The following is a 10,962-nucleotide window of genomic DNA, read 5'->3' as shown; positions in this document are numbered from 1 at the left end:
GGCCCTTCGGCCCACAATGTCCATGCCAAACATGATTCCAAGAACAACCCTTATCTGCCTGCAAATAATTCATATCCTTCCATTCCCTGCATATCTATGAGCCTATCCGAACGTTTCTTAAACGCCACTATGGTATCTGCCTCCACCATCATCTCTGGCAGCGCGTTCCAGGCACCCATCACCTTTATGTAAAAAATAAAAAATACATATCTTTTAAACTTGACCCCTCTCACCTTAAAGCTGTGCCCTTTAGTGTTTGGCATTTCCACCTTGGGAGAAAGATTCTGACTATCTACGCCTCTCATAACGTTTATATACTTCTACCAGGTCTCCCCTCAACCTCTGGCGTTCCACAGAAAAAAATCATGCTGTCCATCTTTATCCTGTAGTTAATTCCCTCTAACCCAGGCATCAGTCTGGTAGACCTCCTCTGCACCCTTTCCAAAGCCTCCACATCCTTTCTGTAATGGGGTGACCAGCACTGTGGAGGTACTGCACCTCTTTTTAGAAAGAGCTTCCCAATAAAACAGAGCTCAGTCACCGTTCATTTTAGTTTTAGAAGATAGACACAAAGTGCTGGAGTAACCCAACGGGTCAGGCAGCATCTCTGGAGAACAAGTTTCTCCAGAGATGCTGCCTGACCCGCTGAGTTACTCCAGCACTTTGTGCCTATCTTCGGTATAAACCAGCATCTGCAGTTCCTTTCATCTCATTTTATTTTTGTTGCATACAGACATTATTCATTGGTGTACGAACACTCAATATTCAAGGCCCTGTTATCTGCTACTGCATGGGGACTTGATTTGATTAATGTCTCAATTGTTGTTTGATAGCTAAATCTTTTACTCCTGCTTTCACTAGGAGATAGCAAAAAGGCATTTTAACAGTTTGAGAACGTACACAAAAGAACTGATGCATATTGAAAGATTTAGTGTGAAATTTTATCATTCAGTTTGAATTTAACAAAATCTCTAGGAAAGAGGAATGCAACAAAGACAAAGCTGTTAAAAAAAACATTACTTTCATGCAGGGGCGGAACAATGGCACAGCTGGTAGAGCTGATGTCTCGTGGTGCCAGAGACCCGGGTTCGATCCTGACCTCAGGTGCTGTTACAAGTTTGTAAGACATAGGAGCAGAATTACACTGTAGTCCATTCAGCCCTTTGAGTCTGCTATGCCATTCAATCATGGCTGATCTATCTTTTTCTTTGTCTATGTGGAGTTTGCACATTGTCCCTGTGGCACAGCGGTAGAGTTGCTGCCTCACAGCGCCAGAGACCTGGGTTTGATCTGAATTACGAGTGCTGTCTGTACGGAGTTTGTACGTTCTCCCTGTGATCGCGTGGGTTTTCTCCCACATCCCAAAGACGTGCAGGTTTGTAGGTTAAATTGCCCCTGGTTTGTATTGAGTGGATGCGAAGGTGGGATAACATAGAACTAGTGTGAACGGGTGATCGATGGTCAGCATGGATTTGGTGGTTTGAAGGGCCTGTTTTCCACGCTGTCTTTCAATCATTCGACATGACGTTTCAGGGACCCTTCTTCAGACTGATGGAGTAGAGGGGTGAAAGATGGTAAGAAATAGAGGTCTGGGGAAAGGGAGGGCTTGCTAGTGATAGGTGGATCCAGGCAAGGAGGGGTTGATGTGCAGATGAGTGAGATGGGGGGAGGGGAGGAAAGGATGGAGATCGAAGCAATGGCTGGAGGTGATGTGGGAAAGACAAAGGGCTGAAAATGGTGGTATCTGAAAAGAAAGGAAGGTGTTTAGCTTAGTTTAGCTTAGTTTTATTGTCACGTGTACCGAGGTACAGTGAAAAACTTTTTTGGTGCTTGCTATCCAATCATGCTGAAGAAGGGTCTCGACCCGAAACGTCACCCATTCCTTCTCTCCCGAGATGCTGCCTGACCTGCTGAGTTACTCCAGCATTTTGTGAATAAATCGATGCTTACAATCAAGCTGCCCACAGTGTACAGTGTATTAGTGCAAGATAACGTCTGGTTAAGTCCGATTAAAAATAGTCAGAGGAGTGAATTGTCAAACCAGAGGGGGAGTCAGAATGGGGTCGGAGTAGGTTGGGTGGGGTGTTACACAGAGAATGATGAAAATGAAGAGAAAGCAAAATATCCTGCCCCAAATTTTTGCTGAATCAAGATTCATCAATGTTTTTAGCAGGAAATGCCATTACCTAAAAATGATATTGAATTGGTTTGCAGACTAGAAATGTTTGTGGTCGAAACAGCACTTAAACTATTACTTGAAATTCGAGCTAATTTGATCTCACTTGTAAAGAGCCAATATTTTCTTCATCGTCAATAAATCATTTTAGCAACTGCCGAGGAGAAAATCTTTAATAAAAATGCAGAATATTAGAGACACAAGGCACTGCAGATGCTGGAATCTTGGGCAGAACACAACTCAGCCGGGCAGGCAGCATCTGTGGAGGGAATGGATAGGCAACATTTTGGATCAGGACCCTCCATCAGATTCAATGCTGAACAATAATTGGGTTCTGTCGACGTAGATTAAGTAATGGTACAGCAGGTAATATTTTTCCATAGGTACATAGGACTTAGAGCAGTGCAGCACAGGAACAGGTCCTTCATGATTGTGTATAAAATCATGAGAGGAATAGATCAGGTAGATGCACAGAGTTGCTTGCCCAGAGTAGGTGAATTGAGGACCAGAGGACATAGGTTTAAGGTGAATGTATGTAGGTTAATTGGCTGGGTAAATGTAAAAATTGTCCCTAGTGTGTGTAGGATAGTGTTAATAGTGTTAGTGTGCGGGGATCGCTGGGCGGCGCGGACTTGGTGGGCCGAAAAGGCCTGTTTCCGCGCTGTATATATATGATATGATATGATATGATATGATATGATGAAGGAGAAAAGATTTAACAGGGATCTGAGGGGTAACTTTTTCACACAAAGGGTGAAATGGAACAAGCTGCCAGAGGAGGTAGTTGAGGCTGGGACTATCCCAATGTTTAAGAAATAGTTAGACAGGTACATGGATAGGACAGGTTTGGAGGGATTTGGACCAAACGTGGGCAGGTGGGACTAGTATAGCTGGAACATGTTGGCCGGTGTGGGCAAGTTGGGCCGTAGGGCCTGTTTCCACATTGTATCACTCTTTGTCCCTATGGCCCACATCGTCCATGCCGAACATTTTTAAAGTTAAACTAAAGTTATGATCATTATACCTCCATTTCCTACATATCCACACGTTTTTCCAAAAGCCTCTTAAACGCCATATTCGCATCTGCCTCCACCACCACTATCTACATAAAAAAACTAGCCCTGCACATATCCTTCAAAGAGCATCAAAGGTTTGGAGTGGAGGTGGGAGAATGGGGTTGAGAGGGAAAAATAGATCAGCCATGATTGAATGGTGGAGCAGACTCGATGGACCAAATGGTCTCATTCTGCTCCTTTGTCTTATGATCTTAGAACAACATCTAATAATTTGAGTACTCTCTAATTCTTTTTTTGACTTTTGTGTTGGGTCCACATCAGCCATACAATCTGTAAAGAAGGCAAGGCATTTTTCATCAAGGCAACAATCATATCATCACTTTTAATATAAGAAGCTACGGTCATATTTCAAAAGCATGCAATACTTCCAATAATTTGTATAAATTAGTGATGACTGACCTAAATATTGCTACAGCCAAGTCTGCATAAAACAAAATCATTTAAAATTAACAGGAGTATTGACACTGAGTTTTATTCTAAGTTATCTCCATCCAGCTACCTTGGTTTGAAGAGGGTTCAGGTTAGGCAGCAATTTAATATTTGGTAAAAACATGTAGAGAAAGGTGGGTAGTTAATTAATCGCCTGGACAGTTCACCAGCAAGTCTGTAACAGCTGGTGTTCAGGACCTGCAGAATTCTGCGTATGCTTACAGCAACTGTGGGGTTGCACACTAATTAATTAATGTTGATTAATTGTGAATTTATTATCTTTAGTTTGTTAATTTAAATCTAGTACACACAGATCACAAATTGATAAACAGTTTGTTGCAAATAGATAAAATAGGAGAGACTCTCCAGAGGAAATAGTTGAGGCAGATACTGTAACAACCTTTAAAAGACCAACTGACAGGAACACAAGTAGGTAAGGTTTAGAGGGTTTGGGGCCAAACGTTGGCAGCTGGGATCAGTGTAGATGGAAAAAAATGTGAAGCATTACTCACTTGGGTGGCACAGCGGCAGAGTTGCTGCCTCAAATCGTCAGAGACACGGGTTCGATCCTGACTACGGGTGCTGTCTGTGCGGAGTTTGTCCGTTCTCCTCGTGACCTGCATGGGTTTTCTCTGGGTGCCCCGGTATCCTCCCACACTCCAAAGACGTATAGGTTTGGTGCTTAATTAATTTCTGCATATTGAGAATATGTGAGTAGGGTAGTGCTATTGTAAGGGGTGGTCACCAGTATTTAATATACACCGATCAGCCAAAACATTACGACCTGATGAGCCAAAACATTATGACCACCTGCCTAATATGCTGTTGGTCCTCCGTGTGCAGCCCCATACGCAGCAGTGTGCGATGCATTGTGTATTGTGATGCATTCCTCCCGTGTCCACCATTAAAATTTCTGTGACTTGTGCCACAGTAGACCTCCTGTTGGTTTCGAACCAGACGGGGTAGCCTTTGTTGCCCTCACACATCGATGAGCCTTGGGTGCCCAACATCCTGTCCTTCCTTGGACCACTGTTGGTAGGTACTCACCACTGCTGACCAGGAGCATCCCACAAGCATTGCCGTTTCAGAGATGCTCTGACACAGTCGTCTGGCCATAACAATTTGGCCCTTGTCAGTCGCTCAGGTCTTTACTCCTGCCCATTTCTCCTGCATCCAACACATCAACTTCAAGAACTGACTGTTCACTTGCTGCCTAATACATCCCACCCCTTGACAGGTGCCATTGTAACAAGATAATCAATGTTATTCACTTCGCCTGTCAGTAGTCATAATGTTTTGGCCGATCGGTGTATTTAAAATACCCACCTCCATTCCCTGTACAGCGCTGGTTGAAATTCCTCTACAATATAAATAGTCCTCTATAAATATCACAAAAATGCATAATATTTATAAAGGACAATAGAGATGCCAATTATTCTTCTCACAAAGTATTTTTCTAACATTTTGTATTTTTAATATTTTTAACATAGCTAATTCTAAATGGAGACCCGTTACTAGAAAATATATTAAAAGCGACACTGTTTATGCTCAGAGATCATGGTTAAGAGATCAAGAGTGTTTATTTATCAAATGCACCTGATATGAAACAGAACAATGAAATTGTGACCTGCTGCAGCTTTACAGGCATATTAGATGTAACAGCAACAAAAAATGTGTACTATAAATCAAAAGTTATTCTAAGTAAACTAGACTGTGATAGTGCAAAAAGCAAAATATGTAGAGCAAGCATGGTGTTGCTCTGAGTAGAGGGTTTGGGGTGAATCAGAGGCAGGCAGTATTTTGGCAGTGATAAAACATTTTTTGGCAGGCTGATGTTGCTAAGTTATTTTAGGGGCTGCAATCAAGGTTCCTGCTACCATGTAACACTGAGAGGCTGGTCCTATTTAACAGCCTTCCAAACACTTGCTGGGTGTATTGTTTGAAGAGGGAATTTAAGTACCCTTGATACAGAGTGGCGCAGCGGGTAGAGTTACTGCCTTACAGGCGCCAGTTTCAATCCTGACTACAGGTGCTGTCTGTACGGAGTTTGTACGTCCTCCCCGTGACCTGCATGGGTTTCCTCCCACATTCCAAAGTCGTACAGGTTTGTAGGTTAATTGGCTTGGTATAAATGTTAATTGTCCCCAGTGTATGTAGGATTGTGTTCATGTGCGGAAATAGCTGATCGGTGTGGGCTGAAGGGCCTGTTGCCGTGCTATATCTCTAAACTAAACTAAAAACTGCTGCCTCAGAGTGCCAGAGACCTGGGTTTGATCCTAACTTCGGGCACTCTCTGTGTGGAGTTTACACATTCTCCCTGTGACCACGTGGGCTTCCTCCCGCATCCCAAAGATGTGTGGGTTTGTAGGTTATTTGGTCTCTGTAAATTGCCCCTAGTGTGTAGGGAGTGGATGCGAAAGTGGGATAACGTAGAACTAGTGCGAACGGCTGATCAATGGTCGGCGTGGACAAGGTGGGTGAAGGGCCTGTTTCCGTGCTGTATCTCTAAAAGTAAAACTCGAAAACATTGATATGAGGACTCAATTAATGTAAAGCACCATCTGCACTGATTGAATTTCCTCTATGTATTTTTTATGAGTAAATTATACTTTGGAACTAAAGAACACTAAATAAAAACAGAGGGCTTACAGGAAATGAACATTTTCCACCACTAACTTTTTGGAAAAATCTTCAGGCAGATGGGTTGTTGAAGATTGCATTATATAGTGACAGACTGTTTTTGTTCCATTTGTCACAAAAAATTCACATAATTCTAGTTCCAAAATGATGCAAACTGATTGAAGGATCAAACATATTTAAACACAAGAAGAGACACAAGATGCTGGAGTAACTCAACGGGACAGGCAGCATCTCTGGAGAGAAGGAAAGGGTGACGTTTCGAGTCAAGACCCTTCTTCGGACTGAAGTCTACGCCGCCATTCTGTCTCTCAGGAGATGGTACTTGCATTTTGTGTCTATCTTCAGTATAAACTAGCATCTGCAGTTCCTTCCTACATATTTAAACACAAGTTCACTCTGCCGAACATTTATTAAATACCATCACGTCACATAGCAGTATAGTAAACAAAATATATTTTTGATAAGACAAGAGCACATTCACAGGAAACAATGATTGAAATATCAACGTCAAGCACAATTCATGTACCAATGTGCTTGTTTCTATTTTACAGTATATCTTCTTGTAACCAATTCTAAACAAATTCAAACTGAAATTTGCCTGCCTGTTTTATTCTGTGGCGGATACTGATAATAGAGATTGGGTTAATGGAGATAATGGGATTGATAGGTATGGGGTTAATACAGATAATGAGGTTAATAGTGATGGACCTAATGGAGATAATGGGTTTAATAGAGAAGGGGTTCTATGTTACAGCAGCCTTTTTGAATACTTCACTTTATTTATACTATCAGCAACTCCCTTCAATGTAAATTTGAATGTGATCACAGAAGTGTTGGAGTAAATCCTTAAATCTATTACGAAATCAAAGACCAAGTGGGTACATTTATATGATGGACTATTTAAATTACTTATTTTAACAAATACATTGTACACAAGTTGCAATGTACAATACATAGGAGAACTGCAGATGGTGGTTTACTGAAAGTCAAGATTCTATAAATACAACTTATTGGTTCAAATGGTTTTGTGGCTTTCCTTCAGAAGATGCATTTTATTTTAACAAAAATGCAGAGTATCAAATATATGCTGACTCCTATTTAAAATCTTTAGGTTCCATTCACACTGATAACTTAAACTTGGATACAGTTTGGGAATAATGCCAAATTAGAGTTTATGGCAAATAGTGGCAGATCAGAGAGCTTACTGGAAAATGTAGACTTCTAATGCAATGGGCAAATAGGCAGTAGATGTTGTTGAAGGCAGAGAGTAGCATACACATAATGGAAAAGAAAATAAGAAATATTCTAGACTTTACACATAGCAGTGACAATGTATAAGATGTTGAATTTCTACATGACCTTGCTTGGACCACAGTTGTACTTTTATACGAGGCCCTTTGTAGTATGATTAAAAGCAAGATAAAAGTCAGTAAATAAAATTATCAGAACATGAGGATATATCTATGTATGATTTTTTTTTCATGGATAGGGCGACACAGTGGCGCAGCAGTAGAGTTGCTGCCTCACAGCGCCAGAGACTCAGCTTCAATCCTGACTACGGGTGCTGTCTTTACGCAGTTTGTACTTTCTCCCTATGTCTGCGTGGGTTTTCTCCGGGTGCTCCGGTTTCCTCCCATACTCCGAAGATGTGCAGGTTCATAGGTTAATTGGCTTCGACAACTTGTAAAAAAAATCCCTAGTGAGTAGGATAGTGTTAGTGTACGGGATGATCGCTGGTTGGCACGGGTGTCAGGGGTTATGGAGAGAAGGCAGGAGAATGGGGTTAAATTGGAAAGATAGATCAGCCATGATTGAATGGCGGAGTAAACTCGATGAAAAAAGTGGCCTAATTCCGCTCCTATCACTTATGTACTTATGGACTCGGTGGACTGAAGGGCCTGTTTCCACACTGTATTTCTAAAGTCTCAAGTAATGTCTAAAGTAAATCTGGCGCTGGAGGTTTGATTATGAAATGCTAAATGATGTTTCTGCGAGTTTGCGAATTAGAAACGAGGCATTATTGACTGTTGATTACTAAAGGGGAAGTGGAAAATAAAAATAATTAAAACTTGAAACAAATTTTAATCACAGTTTTTAAAACAGACATATATAGCAACCAAACACAAAGTGCTGGAGGAACTCAGTGGGTCAGGCAGCAACTGTGGAAGATTTGGGTCAGGACACTTCTTCAGTCTGAGGTAAAACAAGCTGAGTTACTCCAGCACTTGGCGTTTTATTCAAGATTCCAGCATTAGCAGTTCCTTGTGTCTCTAATATGACAACCAACATGGACAGGCAAGTATATAGAAAAGAAGAAAATAGCATGGAAGAGAAATTTGGTTAAGTAGCAAATGAATTGCTGGTAGAGGCATGAATCTCAGATAGTTTCCTTCTCTGCTGTAATGTCTATAATTCAACATGACACTTTTATAGGAAGATTGAACAGTTATCTTGTTTTAACTTTCATATCCAAGTCATAAATACCCATCTCAAATACAAAGTACTAAAGCAAACATTACAAAATGTCTTGCAGATCTCAAATTTAAGATCTAACAGGATGTAATCAAGCATATTTATGAACTTCAACTAGGAACTTGAAAGCTAATTTATTCAAATTTTAAGATGCACATTTTAAGTCACAAAACCAACAAGCTGTTTCTTGCTAATTTACATTCAGAAATTAGTAGAAGTGAGACAGCGTTTTAGTCTCAAACTCCTACTTTTTTGGCATATTGAAAACCTTGCAAGCATGACAAATTGAATCCTTTTCACAGCTTGGGTTATAGAATTTTAAAGATGCTGCACTACATGCCTTTGCAGTTATGAAAATAGTTACGTCATCTAGTCCCACAGTCCTTCTTTCCCATATGGCCCTTATCACGAACCCCTTTCAGATTTCTAGCTTGTTCTTAAATATTGCCATGGTTTCTTATTCAATCACCCACTCCATTTATACATTTCATATTCTTTGCAGATTAGATTGTTTTCTCTGGAGCATCGGAGGCCAAAGGGAGATCTGATAGAAGTACATAAAATTATGAGAAGCATAAATAGAAAGCCAGAACCTTTTTCACCCAGGATGGAAATGTCCATTACTAGAGGCATAACTTTAAGGTCAGAGGGGCAAAGTTTAAAACAGATGTGCATGTTTTTTTTTTAAAACAGAGGATGGTGGTGGTGGAGACAAATACCAGTGACGTTTAAGAGGCTTTTACATAGGCACATGGATATGCAGGGAATGGAAGGATTATGGATGTGTAGGCAGATGAGATTAGTTTAGCTTGATATCATGTTCTGCTCAGACGTTATGGGCCAAAAGACCTGTTGCTGTGCTGTACTGTTCGATGTTCATCACCGATGTACTTCCCTCGTCACTTTCCCAACACAAGTTTATTTCGATGTTAAAGGAATGTTACGCACACTTATGCACATCCAAGTTTCTGCCTATTGTAAGTGATCATTGTTTAACATCATTACTTTTCTGTTATCAAGAGAACTTGCAACATTTTTACAAAGACAAGCTTTAAGAAATTGACTTCCTTCATTGCTCTTAACTCCTTACATCTAAAACTTCAATCTAAACAGTATACTTGCGGTTTAAGCCGTGATCATCTTGTGCTACATTTTAAAATTATTAGATTATTTATTTATTTCCATCACATTGAATATTAGGAATTAGAATTAAAATGTTGGAGAAACCCAGTGGGACAGGCAGCATCTCTGGATACAAGGAATGGGTGATTTCTTCCCATTCGGGTCGAGGTCCTTCTTCAGACCGAGTCAGGGGAGAGGGAGATACCCACATAAGGAAGTGTCAGGTGTGAAAATGAGCCAAATGGGGTGAAGATCACGGAAAATGTAGAATAGATCATTGTTAGCTTGGAGAAGATGACAACGAAGCATATGGAGATAAAATTTAATCAGGGGGACTGTCAGACTAGTCGGGGAACTGGGAAGGGAGGGGAGGGGGGGGAAAGGATGGAGAGAGAGAGAGAGAGAGAGAGAGAGGGAGGGAAGACAAGGGTTACTTGAAGTTAAAGAATTCTGTAAGCTGCCCAAGCTAAATATGAGGTGTTGTTCCTCCAATTCGTACTGGGCCTCACTCAGACAATGGAGGAGATCTAGGACAGAAACCTACCTGATCTCCCGGCTGCTAAACACTTTAGCTCCCCCTCCCATTCCCACACTGACCTTTCTGACTTGGGCCTCCTCCATTGTCAGAGTGAGGCCCAGAGCAAATTGGAGGAAGAACACCTGATATTTCACCTGGGAAGCTTACACCCCAGCAGTATGAATATTGACCTCTAACTTCAAGTAGCCCTTGCCTTCCATCCCTCCCCCCCTTTCCCAGTTGTCAGACTAGTCTGACTGTCCTCGGTTACATTTTATGTGTTTGCTTTGTTGTTACTTTCACTTAGCTAACAATGATCTATTCTACATTTTCCTTGAGCTTTATCCCCTTTGTCTCATTTTCACACTACACTTCCTTATCTCTGTATCGCCTTCTCCCCTGGCTCAGTCTGAAGGGTCATGACCCCAAACATCACCCATTCCTTCTATCCAGAGATGCTGCCTGAACCACTGAGTTACTCCAGCATTTTGTGTCTATCTTTGGTTTAAACCAGCATCTGCAGTTCCTTC

This window comes from Rhinoraja longicauda, chromosome 6 (genome assembly GCF_053455715.1).
Source record: "Rhinoraja longicauda isolate Sanriku21f chromosome 6, sRhiLon1.1, whole genome shotgun sequence".
Classification (NCBI taxonomy): Eukaryota; Metazoa; Chordata; class Chondrichthyes; order Rajiformes; family Arhynchobatidae; genus Rhinoraja; species Rhinoraja longicauda.
Note: the sequence above shows the minus strand (reverse complement) of the source record.